This window comes from Rutidosis leptorrhynchoides, chromosome 10 (assembly GCF_046630445.1).
Source record: "Rutidosis leptorrhynchoides isolate AG116_Rl617_1_P2 chromosome 10, CSIRO_AGI_Rlap_v1, whole genome shotgun sequence".
NCBI lineage: Eukaryota > Viridiplantae > Streptophyta > Magnoliopsida > Asterales > Asteraceae > Rutidosis > Rutidosis leptorrhynchoides.
Genome location: NC_092342.1, coordinates 114,359,175 through 114,381,242, shown reverse-complemented (window position 1 = coordinate 114,381,242; position 22,068 = coordinate 114,359,175). Strand labels below are relative to the sequence as shown.

At 37.4% G+C, this 22,068-nt stretch overlaps 1 non-coding gene across 1 annotated transcript; it reads right to left on the bottom strand.

Moving 5' to 3' along the window:
* Nucleotides 1-7,740: 7,740 nt before the first annotated feature.
* On the bottom strand, nt 7,741-7,847 carry LOC139874047 (small nucleolar RNA R71). Its single transcript, XR_011767750.1, has one exon. It is a non-coding gene; the product is annotated as a small nucleolar RNA R71 (small nucleolar RNA).
* Between the last annotated feature and the right edge of the window lie 14,221 nt (nt 7,848-22,068).

Genomic DNA, 22,068 nt, shown 5'->3' with positions numbered 1-22,068 from the left:
TGTGTTTATTAGCAATGAAAAAAAAATTAAATGAAGAAAAAGAGACCTTGCTGCTCGACATAGCTATATCAAGAAAAAAAATTTAATTGTTAAAATGAAAATGTTTTAGGCTATGTTTACAACATGAAATACATTTTAAATCGTTCATAGAAACTTTTTAAATCGACAATTGATCCAAAAACCTCAAAACAAAAACGAATTTTCTTATGAACAATTCCTTTGACTTTTACAATTTAAACTTTGACCTCAAAATTCGTCTTTGATTTCAAGAATTAGAAGTTGAATCTTTACAGGAAGATTGTTTAGTAGATTCCTAACACTTCTACATTTAAGGTTTTTGAAATTTGATTCGTTTTTGAAGCTTTTAAAAATTGAACCCAAGAACAGAGAACTACCTTAATTTTCTTTATTTTTCAGTTTTTAATTTCCAATTGCATTGCAATGATAGAAGTATATATAGATAGAAATTGAATATTTGATACAGTAATTTAATTGTTTGTATTACAAATTGATTTGGACTTGTAACAATATTCAGACAGAGGGAATCAATCAAGAAGAAAAAAGAGGAAAAGAAAGAAGAAAAAAAATATACAGGTAGTGATGGCAAACGAATTCAGTCACATTTTTATGATATTTTGATATTTAATAATCTGATTTTAATATATAAATACATTAATACTACAAATTTTATTGATTTATTAATAAAGATATAATGATAAATGTACTAAATAAAGTAATGGTATTAATCATAATTACTAATAATATTTAAATTACTACTAATAATAATTTTTAATTATTCTTATAATATTTATGTTTTAAGTATTTATTTTGATAATTATAACCTTAAATTTTATTAAAAGTTTATTATTTAATAATTATTAATATTACTAATATTGATATTACTATGAAAGTAGTAATAATAATTTTTGTCATAATATTTATTTTCTTAACTTGTAGTTACATTTAATATATTTATTTTTATAAATTTTATTATAATATACATATAATAATAATTATAGAAATCATATATATATAGATTTATTTTAAATTACACTTAATTATTTTGTATCTTATTTTACATATTTGAATCTAATATTTAATTTTTATATTTTATAATTTCAAATCATAATATATACTTACATTTATATATATATACATGTTTATTTACAAACAATTGTTCATGAATCGTCGAGAATCGTTAAAGGTCAAATGATTTCATGTAATTGTTCAAAAATTTTGAAATTCGATTAAATAGAGTTTGCTTATCATATCGAAACCATATAAGAATAAAGTTTAAATTTGGTCAAAAATTTCCGGGTCGTCACATTCTGTCAACCGCAGGACAAAGCAGTGTCATTCACGAGAATGTTCTGAAAATTGGACGACATCTGAACAGACTTGAAGGAATTATAAGAGACACTCATCACTACATTCACCGCAAGAAATAGGTCAAGGTAATTTAAAGAATGCCTACCTATACATCGAATTTATGTGCTCTTTGTTCTACCTTCCATGCATATTTTATTATATGCATGTTTCTTGCTTGCTTTGAATAAAATGTGTACTTGTTATGTTTTAATAAATATTTTCCAACGTGCACAATTTAAGGGGGAGCTTTGCTCTAAGGGCAATCATAGTTCTAGGGGGAGCTAACCTTTTTGCTTCGACAAAAGGGGGAGAAATATGGATACAAGTGATTGTTAACACTTGCGTATTTATTGCTAAATGTCTCTCATCACTTGTATGTTTGTCATCATCAAAAAGGGGGAGAATGTTGGTTGAATGTTGGTTAATGAACTAAACGACAAAGTTAAGAATGGTGATTAACCAAAGAATATGTTTTGATGATGACACATACATATGCATAAGTGATAACCGACATCTTAACATAAAACACGCAAGGTCACTAATCCATACTTTATCTTGCAAATGACCAAGTCAAACATAGCTTAAAGAATAGATTTAAAAGTTCAGCAACATACACGGTCAAAGGCACGGTCTCCCGCATAGTCAGCCGCAGAACCCCAAACTGAATTGCAACGCAGTTTTGTGAAAACAAGTTGCACGGTCGCCACCACGGTCAACCGCAGTGCGACCGCAGTTTTCTCTGTTACCAATTTTGACCGAATAAAGTTTGACTAGTTCCCGACATCTATAATTCACAAGGTTGAAAAAGACGTGAGACGGGGCCAAAACGTTAGCGACCTCAAAACGTCACAACGGAAAAAACGGGGTCGAAACGGGGTCAAAACGGATGTTGACTAACGTTGACTTATATATATAATATAAAAATATATATATTTATATATATATATATATAGATATAAAGTTGACCTTTTTTTCCGTCTTTGACCCCTTTTTTCCGTTTTTCCCGTCTTTGACCGTTTTTTCCGTCTTTGACCGTTTTTAGCGTTGTTGACCGTTTTTTAAGCGTTGACCGTCTTTTTTGTTGTTTCAAGGCCCTTTGCAATGATAGTAAGGCAAATACGTTGCGGCATCCGTTTCGGCGCCCGTTTCGGCCGTCTTTTACAACACTGATAATTCATGAAACCTTTTTCAACACTCAATTGAGTTTTGGTCATAAAAACACTAATCGTGGTTAATTACGCCTAATGACATCTTAATGACAAATTAACCAAGATTAGGCATAACAAATAAGTGTTAATCAACAACTTGTGATCTTAATTCTTATCTAGACATCCTTAGTATGATCATCAAGTACCAACACACTTAAGCCAATGTCACTAGAACGAGAATTACTATTAAAGATGACTTAGTGATTAATAAAGGGAAATGCTTTCAAGTGTAACTAGTAAAGACTTGTAATCCTAAAATACACTTTGATACATTTAGGATGGTTACTAAGTCCCAACTAGAGATTGCTCTTCCCTTGTGCATGTGTTGGTCATTAATGTGTGCTTACACATTAATCATGCAATATGTTATATTGCAAGTAAGCTTGCTAAAAGCTTAAATTACAAGTTGTGCAAATATCTATATGATTGATCTTAGAGTAACTATCTCTTGCTATGTGTGAGTATTACTTGCTACTTGCTAATATGTTTATTACTCATAAATTTTTCAACTTGATTAACATGCTTGTTATGTGCTTACTAGTTTGGATTCAATTACCTCGTCTACTCCAACAAATTAAGTGCAAATTGGTTCACAATGAAATTATGATCAATTGTTTACTTGGTCTTGTCTAAGTAATAAATTGTGATTGCTTGTTCAAGTATGACTTAACTTTGATGTCTCTACATACTTAATAATTATCTTAGAAAGACATCATTCAATTAATCTACCTAAGCTTAAAATAAATATGACTTGTGATTAATTGAAACTAGGAAGTTAATGACATATTGACTAGTCTTTAGAATTGAACCAAATGCATTAAAGTGACTAACTAAGTCTTGACCAAGCTGAGATTTCCCAAAATATCAATCAAGACACTTCTCCAAGAATGTTGGGTTTACCACTAATGGAGTGTTATGTCGCTTTCACACAATAAGACTAAATCTCTCACACTTAATGCATATAGTACTTGTATAGGATGTTTGGTTTCTTTTGCAGGTGCTAGAAGGAGTAAAGGTGCCAAAATGTGGTGTTCAAGTTTGAGTCAAACGGCTATACAACGGATACCAATTTTGGACTGGAACACGCACGGTCAAACCACGGTCGACCTTGCTGGAAACCGTGTGTCAATGACTATTTTTTTGAATCCTACTATAAAAGGCAAGCATTGAAGAGCATTTGAAGTTGACCCTCTTGCATAATTCAAAAGCTTATTTCCAGAGATCACAAGGGCTTTAATTACTACTCAAATGTGATCAAGCAAGAAAAGATTCTATGATCTTATAGATATAGAATTTGGTTGTTGTAAACTTACTAATCAAAATCATTAATCTTGTGAGTTTACTAAGTGTAATGTATGTCCTAGTATTGTCTTAGGATCATCATTACAAAGTGTATAAGTCTTGTAACTTTAATTAGCAGAAGCATAGGCTAGCTTAAAGGGACTTTGGAAGTTGATTAATCTTATTTGGAGATTAATACTTGTCCAATGTGAACACAAGTTGATCTAGGTTGGAGTTGATCTTTCAAAGGTATAGAAAGTTTAGGTTTGTTGTCTACCAAAGAAGTTGAAGACTTGTAAATCGCATCTCCACCGGGTTTGGAAGTGCTTAGTGAAGCAACAAATCCCGATTAGTGTAATCGGGGAGTGGATTAAGGTGGATTAGTTAACATCCACCCGGACCACTATAAATCCTTGTGTCTATGTTCTTTACATTACTTCATTCATCATTTTGAACATAAACACTACACACATCAAGTTTGAGTTGAATTGGTTGGTCATAGTTAATCGAATTTGGTGATCAATCGAAAAAGTGTTAAAAACGTATTAAGTAACTATTCACCCCCTCGAGGATTCATACCCTTCCTCATCTACGATCGAAGAAGGCCAAAGGTAATCTTCTTGTTTCGAAAAGCTAGTCTTATTCTTTGTTATGATTTTTGTTTTGTGCTTGACTTTCTCGATTCTTGCAGTTGCTGCCGAGTCTTCTGCCGGAGGTGGGGCAACCATGACGGAGCCCCTAGAGCTGGATGGTGGCGAGGGTGATCATTTCACCCTGGAGAGTTTTGATGACATTCATTTCAATGTCCCTGCGGGTGATGACCTTATCCGTGCTTTTTCTTAGCTGGATATTGATTATCATGGCTGCATGAGTGCCTTGGAGAAGGGATCCTCCTCAACCCTTCGCCAGGCGGTTTCCGCCCTCCCAGTGGATGATGTAAAGGTTGGCCGTGTCCAGGCAATCATGGCGCTTAATACTTTCCTGCTAGATAGTTTTGACCGTGATGAGCAGGCGGCGATGTCTCGGCAGGCAATGACTGACTTAGAGAGTCAGCTAAAGGTTTCCCAGGATGAGTTGGCTCGGGTGGCGAAGTCCCGGGAGGCTATAGATGATTTGGAGGGCCAATTGAAGGCTGCCAAGGATGAGCTTGCCCGGGTGGTGGCAGAGAAGGAGGAGAAGGATAAGGAGTTATCCTCTGTCGTCCTTGTGAAGGAGGCAGCCGTGGTAGAGTGTAAGCGGTTGCAGGGTGCTCTGCCCTCTGTGTTGAAGAAGGTCATCAACTCTAGTACTGTAAAGGCGCCTTTTGAGGCTTATTTACAGAGTTTTGGAGCGGCTAACTTTACTCACGCTGTACGGTTGATGCAAAAGCATCATACCGGAGGGGGTGTCTCCCTGCACCCGGATATCGCCGGGAAGGTGAACACGGGGGCCGTGCAGGAGCTCTAGGCTGCCCAGCAGGCTTTAGCGGAGATCCGGTTTGGCAGTTTTGAGGATATTTGTGCTGACGAAGCTACAACCGTGCATCAATTGTTGGATTTTAAATTTTAGTATGTTGTACTGCACGCTATTGCATATTTTTGATGTATCTTGTAATGAAACCGTATGTAATTAATGAAATTTCAGTTTCATGTATTTTGTGATGAATTTTCTTTAGTCGAACTAGTTCGTATATTCATATGTAGGTCTAGACTACATTTGTATTAGTTTTAGCGTGTACACCGTGCAGTCACGTGTGTCTATGCCATCTATTCATTAGCCGTTTATCAATATAAACTTGTACCGATGAGGGCTAGACAATCACCTCTTAATGGAGTTACAAAATAACTTGCTTGGGAATTATGTAGATGCCGGAATCTGTCTGCCGCTAGCCGGTTATTTATTATGTGAACAACGTTGTAAATAACATAATGACTAAGTTATTGCGAACGGTAAAGTTCTTTTATTCATCTTAAAAAGAAAAGACATACAGAGTTTCTTATTTGAAAAAGAAAAACGTAAATATCAAGATAACCATGATTGAAGTGATCAGTTTCAACCAGGATATCTATTGAAACTTTAGTGTGGCATCTAGGCACTTTTGTTTTCCTTAGCCGGTGTTCCGTCTCAGTTGGAGCTCTCGCAGCTTTCTGGCCTTGAACGTTTTAGTGCCGAATTACGGTGTTCAGTTGTTTCATGGGTATTGATGACTTGTTCCTCCCAACCCGACTGATAGTGCCAGCCGGCACTCCCCTACCCAATCTTGTAAGCATTGGTCGGGCTTTTTCTGGTGGAGCGTGTCGGTGGGGAGAAGTAATTTAGCCTTTTAAGGACTGACACACGTTTTTCTTCCAGAATGTGTGGTGTCTTCCTTGTTTCTGTATTTTGCGTAGCTTGAGTGTTCACTTCTCCCGGGAAGGGGTGTCGGGTAGATTCGACTGTTGCCACACCTTGCCGGGTTGGAAACTTAAGCAAATCGTGAGCGGTGGAGGCTATTGCACCAAACTTCCTGAAGAACTTTCTTCCCAATATCACGTTTGTGGCAGTCACGGATTTGACGACATAGAAATCAATGATCTCACTACGAAGGTAGGGCTGGGTGCCTACCATTACCGTTGCCTTCAGCCTTCATATGGGTTCTTCAGTAGATCCCGTGAACCCGGAGATGACAGCATTGGACTGTCTCATTTTCCTACCGAAACATTTGAGAGTTAGGAAAGGCAATGAGCATACAGAACGTAAACCTCACTCCCCGTGTCAGTGTACATTTCGTTGACCCGAAAACCGTCTATCAGACCGTCAATCACTATCGGCTCCTCCCGAGAGTATCGTGCCGATAGTTTCGAGAATGTGATTGCGGCATCTCTCCAGGAGCATCGTGAAACGATTTAGGCCCCGCTAAATATAAATTTAAAAAAGTACCCCCTTCTTGGTAGATGATTCTGACGTGTTGCGACCTAACAACACCGCACAAATAAAACCGTCCATTTCGGCCATATCAAGAGGGAAGCTAGTTTTTGGCACCACTGCTGGGGACTTGGTATCAGATAATACTGGTCTCTATCAAACTTATTCACAAGCATTTAGTGGTGTCTAAGAAAGACAATTATAGGCGGACTTGGTTGTTAGATTTTTTGAACATTATCCAATTATATTGGGACCAAAAGGATCCTGCCTCTCCGTAGTCGGCTTAGCCACTTGGTTTGTTGAATAGTTCGTGCGAAGCTTTATTATCAAAATACCAAGGAATCAGTAGCCAGAACCAAAAACATATTCAACCTTAGGATAGTTAGCTTATCTTAGACTAAATTAGATTACTTTAGACTACCTTAGATTAAGATTACCTTAGATTACATTAGAATTACCTTAGATTACCTTAGAAATTTAGTTTATCTGCTTAAAATTAAAAACAAAAAGGCATACCCAGTGTATGACCCAAACCCAATCTAGACCAGGGCCGTTGTTATTCGTACCTGATCCAGACGCAATAATCTCTAAAGTACACAAGGAAGCATGAATCGGAAATCAAATGGCATTACGCGTTACTTTAGCAGAAAATACCAAACCCTCGATTGAAGGTCGAGGTGGACCAATCAGATTTCCATATATTCAAGGACACTTGTTCGAATTAAAACATCACATCATCCAGCTTATCCAAAATAGCTGTCAGGTTCATGGATTACCGAATGACGATCCTAATTCTCACCTTGATAAATTCATATATCTTTCGAACTCCTACAAACAGCAAGGGATAGGACAAGATATAGTCTGGCTATACTTGTTTCCCTATTCTCTAACTCATCATGCCCAAACATGGTTCGAAGGACTGGAAAAATATTCCATCACGTCATGGACGGAGATGGTTACTAAATTCCTAACCAAATATTTCCCTCCTTCTAAACAAACCAAACTAAAGAATGGCATCATTAACTTTAAACAAAGTTATGATGAATCTCTTTACACTGCATGGGAGCGATTCAAAACTCTGCTGAAGAAGTGCCCTAATCACCACCTAGAACGGTCAGCTCAAGTCTGTACCTTCTATAATGGTCTTACGATAAATCATAGGACGACGATCGATGCAGCAGCTCAAGGAAATCTGATGAACCAAACCACAGACGAAGCATAGGAATTGCTCGAGAACATGACAATGCATCATCATGACTGGAACAGTGGTGAAACAACTTCATCATCTGCCCCACTCTCTGCACTTAATAATCAAACGGAGGTCATCAAATCCCTCACGGATAAGTTGGAATCTCTTGCTAAACAACTTGGAGAATTGAAGACGCAGCCGCAGCAGGTCAACCAGGCTCAGGCCTGTGTTAATTGTATCAACCCGCAACCCACTGAAGAATATCAAGTTGAGTACGAAAACGCTGACGGTTCAGTCTATTTCGTTCAATACCCAGCTCGTCAACCCAATTCTAGATTCAATCAACAACCTAGGGTTAATCAATTTAAATGAAGCAACCAGCCTTTTCGCTATCGCTACCCACCTTATCCAGCCCAACAATCTCAATTGTCCTACGATCAACCACTTCCACTCACTGGTCCACCAGTCGAGGAAAATTTCCCAACCACCCAAATTACAAAAACAACCAACCCCACTCTCGGAGCTGATGATCAGTTGACTCAGTTCATTCAAGGACAAAAATAGCTAAATCAGAGAACTGCATCCAAACAAGACCAGACGGAGATACTAATGAGAAATCAATTGGCTCTGCTAAAAAGTCTAGAGATGCAGCTCAGACAGTTATCACAACGCCTTGAAACCCAACCACAGGGAAGGTTACCCAGTAATACTATCCAAAATCCCCACATAGAGGAAGCTAAGCAAATGGATTCCGTAATCTCAGAGGAAGAACCACGGAGAAGGTCAGCTAGGCTAAAGAACAAATCGACATATACTCAGAAGCTGACCCCTGCAACTCCATTTCGTGTACCCTATCCTGGAAGGCTACAGGAGGAACCATCCAAGCTTGACTCCTTCAAACTAGATGGAAGATTCCTGGACACCATGTCCAAAGTTCCCAACCAAAAGATATGCATCCGAAGGCTTCTCTCTACAAAGGAGAGGATACCAGATTCTAACAAAATTCCACTTAGTGAAGAGTGCTCAGCATTACCCAGAAACTCTCTACCGCCAAAGCTAGGAGACACGGGCCGATTCATTTTCCCGTGTTCGATCTACCAATCTGAAACCATTCATGCGATAGCAGATTTAGGAGCAAGTATCAACCTAATCCCCTACTCTCTTTACAATAGATTAGAGTTAGGAGACTTATCACTAACTAAAATGACAATCTAACTTGCCGATCACACAATTCGATATCCTAAAGGCATAGTTGAGAACGTCTTGGTGAAAGTCGAAAAATTCTTATATCCTACGGATTTCGTAGTAATGGACATTAAGGAAGACCTACACACCAGTAGTGTTAGGAAGACCTTTCATGAATACGGCTAGGACTGTCATTAATGTGTACAATCAAACCTTGATCCTGCGATCACATGGGGAGAGCGTTACCTTCAAAATTGACCGACCCACCGATCTTTCTGGACAGGCAGAGATGTTTGCTATTTCCACCAAACAGATCACTTCCGATGACGAGTCTTCACCACCAGCCAATGATATCGAAATGGGTGTCGAATCACAGTCTTCAGACGACGCAGAAATGGGAGAAGAGGATCCCAACGAAGAAATAGAGGAAGAGGAGGAATCTGAAGAGGAAGAGGAAATGGAAGACGTAAAAGAAACTGCGAAAATACCCTCTCTAAGCATTAAGCGTCATGAAGAATTAATGAGGCTTGAGACGGAAGATCACAGTTTAATCATTCGTTTCAAGAAGAAGATTGACAAGGTTGAGGTTAAAGATATAAAAATTGACCCTGCAAGTATCAAAGTGGAGAACCAGAATACTGAAGAAGCCCGTTCATCAGACGAATCCTCAGAAGAACACTATACCGATGATGACGAGGAAGATCAACATGAAGACATTCTGGATAATTCACACTCTCCAACCGAACCAGATCTAGGGGAGCCGGACTCTTCTTCAGATCAGATTCCGGGCATATCTTCACACGCAGACATGATAACCTTCATCATTGATACCGATGAATTTGAAGATATTCTCAAAGCCATCTGTAAATCAACAATTGATTACACGCTACTCTTAATAGAACGAATCATGGCTATCCAAGAAGAATACAACCTCTATCTCCAAAGAGAAAACAATGATGTCGAAATCCTAGAAGAACGCATTCAAGACTTTATCAACACTCTTCACGATCATATCTACCGAGAAGAAAGGCAACGAGAGCACAATTCAGTAGTTCGCACTATTCTTGAGACAAGATTCTGTCGAGATCAGAAGATCATTTAGTCTAAGGTTTACAACGCCTTAGCTGGATCTGCACTTCCGTTCTCAGCAAACCAACGAGCACTACTGACTCTCATCCGAAAGCACATGGATCTTTCCACTGGACGCCCGACTTATCACTCTGATTTGCAAATGATCGAAGATATTCACAGCTTTTTCGCTCTCTTGGAAAGAGATAATTTCGAAAGCACACCAGACAGGCTAGCGATTTATGTAACAATTGATCACCATGCTGATCTGATTATCAAAGAGTTACGAGACACAGTTACAGATGAAGAAAGGAGCAACAATCCGTTCTCTCATATTGAACCAGATCGAGTCAACATTGCCACCTACGTTACGAAGAAGATAGCACGTATCTTCCACGAATCCACAGATCCAAGTTTCACATTTAAAGCCAGATGTCGGGAGATATACTCAAAAACGGTGACGTTAATGCTCGAGTCAGGATTGCTGTTCACTTCTTTTCAGTTTCACCTTTTGAATAATCTGTGCAAAGCTACAGACTCTTACTGTGGAGATCACCATTCCGAAGATTTCGAGATACTAAAGATACAGTTTCTAACATTGTTTGAAGACCTCCGAAATGAGCATCCCATCAGAGAAACAATCACCACCAGCACTGCCTCTATGATTGACATTCATGGGTCAACCAGCATAGTCGTGGATCATATTCTCATCGAACTTCAAGATTTATCACGAGCCGAAACTGCACACTACTTATCTTTCAGAAGATCTTCAAGAGAAGTACCGGACCTTCTACCACTTTTGGTACGACACTTTCTCAGGATTTACCCACCAAGACTCACATTCCCTCGAGAAGACCAAGATTACAACCAACATCGAGGAATGTTTGCTTTCTAAAGCATCACTACGGTCGAGCCAACGACCTTAAACAAAAGTGCTTCTCGGGAGGCAACCCGTGCAATAAAGTAGAGTAAAAGAATAAAGGATGACAAATGAGCCGATCAATAAAGGACGCAAGGATTGAAAGCAGCTAGTATCAAGCAACATCCGCTAGGGGTAGTTCTTTCTTCCCGCTGCTAGCTCAAACTTTAAATTATGTCACATCCTAGCTTATCACTAAGTGTGGGATCCCAACCCAATTAAAAACTAGACAAATACTCACAAATCTTTAACTAAAACTCCTAAGTGTGGGATACACTAGAAACATTGAGGACAATGTTTATCTAAGTGTGGGATGTTGGTATAATCTTTTTATGCTATATTAAAATAACCCATTACAAAGATTATATTGCGACTCGAAAAAATCGTCATTGACGGCACCGTCTACTTAGGTCCCGTTACGTGGTCATAAGTCTTTAAAGCAACGTTTGACCAAAAGTATGTCGCATTCATTTCAAAAGTAAAGATGTTTCAAGGTTTACAATGTAGTTCGACAACTAGTTACATCACAAAGTTTAAAGTACAATTGAAACATATGCGACACAATTTAAAAGTAGCCAAAAGACGCTCCATGTATGCATGTATACTCGACATCCAAGCAAGTATCAAAAGTAAAGAGCAGAAGCATGTATCACAAAACGTTCAAGGACCTGAGAAAAACATAGAAATCTGTCAACGAAACCGTTGGTGAAATCATAGGTTTAAGTAAGTAAGTACAAGTGAACCACAAGATTTCTAACATTGATATAATAGTAATACATTCCAAAAGTTAATATTCACGAGCACCCAATTATCAATGCTTAACATTCCTTCCATAGAACCCTATCACAATAGTGTTAGAACATACACTGTTTCTCTAAAATATATTCCATTCGTAAACGGTAGCGAACCGTTTGAATGAGGGTTTGTCAAACCCATATGGATCCATACAACATAAGTTCTCGCTTACACCCGGCAAGTGTAACTAATGATAATCAAATTGAGGATTTTGTTCTAAACTCGTATGTAGAATGTTTGTTTTCCTGTACTTGTGTTCACTTAGTAAAAGAAATGTTTATGTTTTCTCATCCCAAATGTAAGTTCAAAAAGAGTAAAAGTGGGACTATGATCTCACCTTGAGTGCACGAGTAATAGAGTACTTCAACAACTAAACATGTGCAAAGAACAATGCTAATCTTGACCTAAACAAATAGGTCGTATCAATAACGGTAAACACGATAGGTCAAAGTGTTCAATTAGTCCTATGGCTCTTTACGACTCGATCATTATAGCATGTGAATCAAATTATCAAGTTTCATGCAAGGTACAAGTATAAAAGCATGTTAGAATGATTGCATAAGTATTTGGTTAAGTTTGATTAAAAGTCAACTTTGGTTGGGTCAAAGTCAATGAAAAAGTCAACACGTTCGGGTCGAATCCCGAACTATTTTTTTGAGGTTTTTATTCATATATAAGCATGTTAGAACAAGTTACATGTGAATCGGAGGTGCGTAGCATAGCAAACATTTTTCGAATTTTGACCATGTAGGTCAGAACCCAAACACGGCAAATGCCGCGCCGCGGCCAAGGAGGGCCGCGCTGCGACATTTAACGTGGTCTAGTGCCTGGTCAGTTTCAATTGTTCAAGTCAAAATTAAATCTTCAAATTAGCACAATTCACAAACCGTAAACACTTAGAACACGTATCTTATATCATTGGAAAGGTAATTTGACGAGGAACACAACTAAACACGTTTCATCAATCAAAAACATCATTTGCAAATATCGAGTTTCCAAATTAAATGATCAAATAAATGCTCATCATTAATGCTTCAATTTCATAAATGCACTGTGATGATTTGGGAATTAAATGAACACATATAATACGCCGTTTCGTAGGTAATTACGCATACAATACAACTAAACACTTACAAACAATATTGCATAGCATTTGGTGCATCAAAAATCCATTTTACTCCTATCAAACCCTAACTCAAAATCACAATTTTGCAATTAAGTTTATGAAGTCCTTCCAAGTCAACCTACACCTCAAATTGAAGCTAGTGTTGTTTGTAACACAATTAATACATGCATTTATAACATTTAGCAACATTCAAGCAACCAAATCACCAAATCAAACACACCAAAGTTCAAGTTCATGCTAGTTGCTTAAAATAACGAGATCGAATATATAAATCATATATTCATGTTAGACTTGAGCCATAGACACTAATTAACACTTTTACAAGTAAAAATCATCAATAACACAAAATCTAGTGATTTTAGAAAGTTACCCAAATGCAATAAAGTTGGTATGGATTCGAAGAGGAAGATGCAAGGATTCCGAATACGTAATTTGTTTGGATTGATGCTTGCTCGATTTGATTTAGATAATGAATGTTTGGATTGGTGTTTGAGAGAATTTAGTGAAAGTATTTAGAAAAAGGAAAAAAAGAAAAGAATAATGAAAGGAGGTGGGTGTAACTAGTCCATCTAGTCACATCTTTGTTCAATTGGTGAAACTAGTACCTCGAGTTCGGTTGCGGGTGCGTGAATTACCTAAACGAGATAATTTAAACGCGTATCAACGGATGATGTTATAAATATATAACGGACTTTAAAATAGTTAAACGGGAAGTAAACAGAAAAAGGCGGGATGTTACAGATTCCAAGTTCTTAAGCCAAATTTCATAATTTTTAACAAGAGAAAGCCTTTCCGAAAAAGTATTTTTAAAAACCTAAAATGTTTGTAATTAAAAGTAAGGCTTAAGTAAGGTGGAAATCTTGTTAGAATGAACCAAATCTCTAATAGAGCATTGCATGACTAAGGCATTATCGACCTAAATTGATTATGGTGAGGCACCCACATAAGACCAGCATTCATCTTTAATGCTTCACTATTTTCCGTTGAGAGTGCCGATGTCTGTGATCAGAATCAGAACTTGCTTTACATCTACATTTCCAAAGCAGCGAAACGTGATTCGGTTATAATCAGAAGAGCTAGCCATTTGTCAAAATAAAACTTTCGCACCTCCACTACTTCTACTTCACCACCACATTCACATCATCTTTACTACCACTCAAAAAATCCAGAAAATGAGATTCCTTCCGAAAACCCGATGTTTTAAACTTCTCAAGTATCATGGCAAAGGTCTTGAAAAAAGTTTACCGGCAAAAAGTTTCTCGAGATGAAATCTCCAAAAAAAAAAATCAAAGTTCTGAAAAAAGGAGCAGAACTTATAAAGAGAAGCGCCGAAGAAGAACTTGCCCAAAAATGATTATCAAATGAAGAAAAGTTCAAAAGTGCTTCTCAAAAATTTCAGCACTCCTATCTATCCGAATAAAAGTCTGCCTAAAGACTATATCACCCTTTTTCTCACCCCTCAAAAGCAACTTCACTACCACTCCAAAATTCCTTTCCATCATTGACAAATGACCTAGAAGCTATGGTTACTACTGTTCTCACATTAGTAGTAAGGATTTGAGTCTTTATCAAGCCTATGAAGATGGGTGCAGCATGACTGACTATGAGTGAATTCATTTCTTAGATCTATAGGGAACCCTAAACACTTGTGTGATTTGAGTGACCCATGAAAGTTAGCCTAAGTCATGTAACCTCCTCGCATGCTTGCAGAGATAGTTTCAATCCTAACATAAATGACTCACCTTATCTTTCGCTCTTATAATAAAAAGCAAACCGCTTAGGCTATTAGAAAAGAAACTCCGAAAAGATTTCTTAAGGTAAAATGAGAGTTTGCTTGAGGACAAGCAAAGTCTAAGTGTGGGATATTCGATATCGGCTAAAAAGTCACGTTTCCACTCCGGTATAAAGGCCCAAAAATAAGAAAGATTCAAACTTTATCGACAAAATACCCACTTGATCGGTTAGAATTGAAGAACAAGTAATTATGAAGATGGTGAAAAAAGAATCAAGAGAATCAGAGCTAAAACGAAGATTCTAGAGCGAAAATGGTGAAAGACAAGAAATCAAGTTACGATCCAGGGAATCAGCAAGCTAAATGGCCTGACTGGATCACAAATGTCCTGCCACACGCCCAAGTCAAACGGCCCCTGCAAACGGCTTGGTCTGACAAACGGCCCCTGCAAACGGCTTGCCAAACGGCCTGCCAAACGGCCCGCTAGCCGTTTGCAGGCAAAATTCATGCTTATTTAAAGGGTCTTTGTCATTCATTCCAACACACACTTCAATTCACTTCTTTCTCTCTCTTATACAATATTAGTCATACTTTTAAGGTCTTCGACTCCGTGCGGGAAACCTAGTACCCGGAGAAGAACGCCGAAGATTGTATTAGGAGCCGTCTGGAGTTTGAAGTTGTCACTTTTGTATTTGGAAATCGTTTAATCTACTGGTACTTCTATCCTTTATCTTTATATAATGTCTTCTATCATTATGTTCTATGATGTTTTTGCCATGATTAGCGAGTAGTTATCTTTAGTGTATGTTATGATGTAACCAGTTATAATGCCGAAATAATGTTATGTGAATGTTGTTAAAATGCTTTCCGATTATGCTTTAAACTCAATCGCTTTTCCAACTAATAGAACGTAGTTATTGGCTCTGTTATTGGGAAGTCGCGAACCCCGATTCAGAGTACACTATCTGTGTCACCCCTTGGTAAAAGAAGTCTATCGGATACAACATAAGATCGACTGAGGCACACCTATTGTGGTAAGTCTATCAAGCTTTGGATTCCAACTGAGGACTCTTTCGTAGTGAAACATATGACTAGACCCTTGGTACATTGTCGGTCCCAGACCATGCTAGTGTAGTCACCAAGCATATAAACTTCGTACGTGCATGCTGAAGCACATCGGTTGTTGTAAGCTATACCTCTGCTAAGTAAGGCCATGGAACCCGGTCAGTGTTAATTAGTACACTGCACCATAACGCTGTCTCAAGCATTGCACCCTGCTTGAGGGATTCTTAGTTAATTAAGGAACTATTTGTTTAAACACATAAAGGATTTGACCGTTAGGATAACCGAACATGTTCATGGAAGTAAACCTGACTTGTCCATGGTGTTCTTTATGGTTGAACTCTTTTTAAGGGCCTAACTATCTTTTAAAACCAATCATTAACGAAAGCATTGAAACACGTCACGTCTCTTAGATATGGTAAACCCTGTTGATATGGCCGAAATGGACGCTTTTATTCGTGCGGTGTCGTTAGGCAGCAGAACATCTGATTCATTTGATCAAGGTAGCACACAGTTGTTTTGTTTATTTATATTGTGTAGAAGGTGTAGAAGGTAGCACACAGTACTTTTACTTTCTAAGGTGTAGAAGGTGTAAGTTAACCTAGTGTCGTATTTTTATTGATTAACGAATTGAGAATCAAGTGGATAATTGTCTTTTAGTTAAATTACCTGGATGAAAGATAGTAGTTGTTTTTAGCTAAAGGTCCTAAATAAGTAAATAAGTGGAAGGATATCTGGAGTATGCAGATCAGGGAAATGTTGACCAAGATATCAGTATTGGGTTAGGGAAAGGTAATTATGCTTATGTTAAGACTATGCTTAGAATGATGTAGATCTAGTTGGATGAGCCAATTACACAGACCTACTTGTCTCTGAACTCTCGAAGTTCTCTTTGAGCAGTGAGAAGTATGGCACTTGGTCGTATAATTGAAAGGTAACAATACCTCGGAGGTTATCCTCAGTAAAGTACTAGGTTTATTAGTGAGTTAATGTGACGACCCGGAAATTTTCGACCAAATTTAAACTTAATCTCTATATGTTTTCGACACGATAAGCAAAGTCTGTATGTTGAAATATCAAAAACTTTGAACTGTGTTCATGTAATCAATTACCCTTTTGACTGTGCTCGTCGATTCACGAACATTTATGTGTATAGATATGTATATATAAAATATAGTTATATTAATTAAAAACGTTAACAAAGTATTAGATGTATAATACTTTACATGAACATATTTGTTTCAATATATATATAATATAATTATTGACGGAATTAAAAGATAATATCAAATGATTGAATTATCAGATACAATGTGATTATGATTACGGGTCTCTGTTATGAGATTCGCTATGATTTAAGAAATCTGTTCTTTTTAACAATATTCGGAAAATGGTTATATTCTATTAATTATATTACTATATCTATATATATGTATATATATACCTATGAGTTATAGGAACACACACACCAACTCGTTGCTTTCTGTTTAAGGTTATAATCAACCATCACCACTTGATTCAATGATTGATTCTACTGCATCTAGTTTTGTTTTCAATCTCTTCCACTATCTATTTAAAGTTATATATAAAATACATATTAGATATCAGATATCCATATTAGATATATATATATATATATATATATATATATATATATATATATATATATATATATATATATATATATATATATATATATATATATATATATATATATATATATTAAAACACACACAATCACATGCACCTTTCCTGTTGAACCTACCTTCATTATTACTTAAAAATATCAAGTAAAGATATAAAAATAGATATTACACGAATAATCTGTTAGATGTCACCATATTTTGTGTCAAATCTGTTTTTCCTCCGTGATTTATGGTCGATCAGCTAGCTAGAAGATAAACTGTAAAAAGAAGGTGTCGGTTCCAGGTTTGATTATAAATGAATATCTTCTTGCTCGACTAAACTATCTATCTACCTGTTTCTTCCTCGCATTATGATCTTGTCTCAAACCCATTAAACCATCATCTTCGACAAACCATTTTATTATTGCTTCTTCGTTGTCTGGTTGCAATCAAACACTAGAACCAACCATGACCTTCACTCTTAACCTTCATCTTCTATCATCAAAGTCATATATAAATGTAAATATATATGCAAGTATTACATATAGTTAAGCAACCAAGAACATCATCTTGAAACTGCTACAGTGTTACTACCATCGGTCATCTCGTGTTTACTAATAATCTCTGTTCATGCTTATGATCGTGAAACCATCACCAAGAACACCTCAAACGTCATCAACCCCACGAATACCCATATTGGCAAACGAACCACAACCCAAATCATCACCATCGAACAATACTACTCGTGCTTACTATTCAAAACTACATACCTCTTAACCATCACTAAACCATCAAGGACCAACCTTTGGTTGCATATCACTGCTCGTCGCTGCAAGACTTCTGCTTTATACTCCACTTCAAACTGAAACCATCACCCTACAATCGTGAGTCGCCACTATATATCACCACAACTGTCAAAAACCATTAACCTGCTACCCCGTTCCTGGTTTCTGTTTCAAACAGCCCAAACCAAAACCCACCAAATAACTGCTACGACTTCAACTACACAACCATCCTTATTTTTTTTTCTATTTTGAAACAGTCAGCTAGTCTTTTGTTTCCTTCTGGTTCCTCTGAGAATAACGAACTCGAAGAACACCTGCAACTATGATGAACCGATTACTAACACTTCTATATTCTATTTCAATTAACACTAACCCTGGAACCATGACGCCAACCCCATTACAACCGCTGGAGTATGTAAACCTATATATATATATCTGAAATTGCAAATCATCGAATAGTTTTATCAACCCAAAAGCTACTTTTGTAACATCCCGCCTTATTCCGTTTACTTTTCAGTTTAACTATTTAAAGTCCGTTATATGATTATGACATCCCTCGTTAATATGCGTTTTAAAATATCTCGTTTAGGTAATTCACGCACCCACAACCGAACTTGAGGGACTAGTTTCGCCAAAGTGCCAAAGAGGTGACTAGCATTTGACTAGTCAACCCCTTCCTCCCACCTTTTTCATTTCATTTCTCTTTTTCTATACTACTTTCCATTTTTTTCTCTCAAACTCCATATCAAAGAATCATCATCTAAATCCAAGCTAGCGGGTGTCTTGCAAAACAAATTACATATTTGGAATCCTTGCAACTTCCTCTTCGATTCCATACCGATTTCATCAAGTTTGGGTAACTTTCTAAAATCACTAGATTTTGTGTTCTTGATGTTTTTAACTTATAAAGTTGTTAATTAGTGTCTATGGCTCAAGTCTAACATGAATACATGATTTATATGCTCGATTTCGTTATTTGAAGTAACTAGCTTCAGTATGAACTTTGGTGTGTTTGGTTTGGTGATTTGGTTGTTTGAATGTTGTTAAATGTTATAAATGCATGTATTAAATGTGTTCCTAACATCACTAGCTTCAATTTGATGTGTAGGTTGTTTTAGAAAACTTCATAAACATGATTAGTGATTTTGATGTTGTTGGTTAGGGTTTGATAGAATTGAATGTGAACATTTAATGTATTGAATGCCATGAATTGTGGTTGGTAAGTGGTTAGTTAGATTGTATGCTTGATTACCTACGAAACGGCGTGCCATATGTATGCATTTAATTCACGAATCCTATTTTGTGCATTTATGAACTTGTGTATTAATTGAGCATTAAATGTTGGAAAGTCGGTTATTGCAAATGACGTTTTTGGTTGATGAAATGTGTTTAGTTGTGTGCTTTGTCAAATTACCTTTCTAACGATATAAGATACGAGTTCTAGGTATTAGCGGTTTGCGAGTTATGCTTGAAAGTGTTTGGAATTGAGACTTGGACATTTGAGACTGACCAGGTACCAGCTCCCGTGTATTGTCGCGGCGCGACAATCCTGGGTCGCGGCGCGGCCTAAGCCGTGTCCAGGTTCTGACCTCTTTGGTCAAATTATGAAAAATGTTTGGCACCCTATGGACCTCCGATTCACATGAGACTTGTTCTAACATGTTTATATATGAATAAAAACCTCAGAAAAATAGTTCGGGACTCGACCCGAACGTGTTGACTTTTCGTTGACTTTGACCGACCAAAGTTTGACTTTTTGTCAAACTTAACCAAATGATTATGCAACCTTCCTAACTTGTTTCTATAATGGTATCTTGCATGAAACTTGACAATTTGATTCACATGCTACATAATCGAGTCGTAACGAGCCATAGGACTAATTGAACATCTTTGACCTATCGTGTTTACCGATATTGATACGACCTATTTGTTTAGGTCAAGACTAGCACTATCCTTCGCACACGTTACTTTGTGAAGTACTTTTCATACGTGCACTCAAGGTGAGATCATAGTCCCATAATTCAAACAACTTTTATGCTTTAAACTATGGGATGAGAAACATATACGTATCATACTTTTACACATTGAACACAAGTACGAAAACGAACATTCCACGTACGGGTTTGAACGAAAATCCTCAATTCAATTATCATTAGTTACACTTGCAGGGTGTAAACGTGAACTTATATTATGTGATCACATGGGCTTGACGAGCCTCATTCGGACGGTTCGCTACTGTTAGCGGATGAAATATATTTTCGGGTCTAGTGTATGTTCTAACACTACGCAAAGGGTGCAAAACAGTTAAGTATGATAATTGGGTGCCCGCGAAATAAATAACAACTTTGGAATGCAAATGATTAGATAATCATATTATATTAAATCTTGTGGTTCAAATGCAACGTTTACTAAAACACCTATGATTTCACCAACGTTTTCGTTGACAGTTTTCTATATGTTTTCTCAGGTCCTTGAAAGCTACTTGATACATGCTTCCGCACTCTTTTTGATACTTGCTTGGATGTCGAGTATACATGCATAGTTGGAGCGTCTTTTGAGTACTTTAAATTGTGTCGCATAGGTTTCATTCGTATGTTAAACTTTGTAATGTAACTAGTCTTTTGAACTACATTCGTAAACTTGAAACATCCTTTTACTTATGAAATGAATGCGACATATTTTGGTCAAACGTCATGTTAAAGACTTATGACCACGTAACGGGACCTAAGTAGTCGGCGCCGTCAAACATGATTGGGTCGGGTCGCTACATATGGTATCAGAGCGTTGGTTGTAGGGATTTAGAGTTCATTGGTGTCAACCCCGAGTCATAGGGTACATTGGTGAGTCTAGACTACAACCGGTATATAGACTTGAAGTATGAATTACTCGAACTCGTCTATCATATCTAATTCTTATTCAATCTTAATCTCACGTTACTTGATTTAATTGATGCGCCACCTTGACTATATGAATTAGTGTTGAATGCACATATGAATTAGGGTAATATAATTTCCAAGATTATATTACGGTGACTCATATGAACATTCCGACATTATGACATAAAGAATTTAAGGCGAGTCAAGGAAAATTTCTCTCTATCCTTATTCCATATCATGGTTAGTATTATTAAGAATACTAATCAACGGTATCCTTGTGTTTTGAAGGAACAATGCCTCCTCGTCGTGTGCCACGCCATGAGACTCCCGAACAAGCACTACAACGAATGATAGCCACCGCCGTGGAAGCTGCCATGGCCGATCACTCCTCCAACAATAACAACAACCACAACAATCAAGGGGCCGGTAACTCAAGCGAAGGGTGCTCCTACAAAGCCTTCATGGGGTGCAAATCTCACACTTTTGATGGAACCGGGGGACCGGTTGTACTCACTCGATGGTTCGAACAAACGGAAGCCGTTTTTAGCATTAGCTGTTGTCGAGACCAAGATAAAGTCAAATATTCCACCCACACCTTTGCCGATATCGCCCTCACGTGGTGGAACACGTATGTACAGTCGGTGGGTACCGATGAAGCTCACGCCCTCTCTTGGGCCGATTTGAGGGAAAGGATGATCGTTGAATTTTTCCCTCGCGAAGAAACCCGAAAGCTCGAACAAGAGCTAAGAACTTTGAAGGTGGTTGGAAACGATCTCAAGGCCTACAATCAATGATACGCCGAGCTATCTTTGATGTGTCCCAACCTCGTGAACCCCGATTCTCAAAGGGTTGAACTCTATATGGATGGTCTACCAAAGAGCATTAAACAAGGAGTGATGTCATCCAAACCCGCTAACTTACAACAAGCTTTGAACATGGCCCGCCAATTGATCAAAACGGTTGACG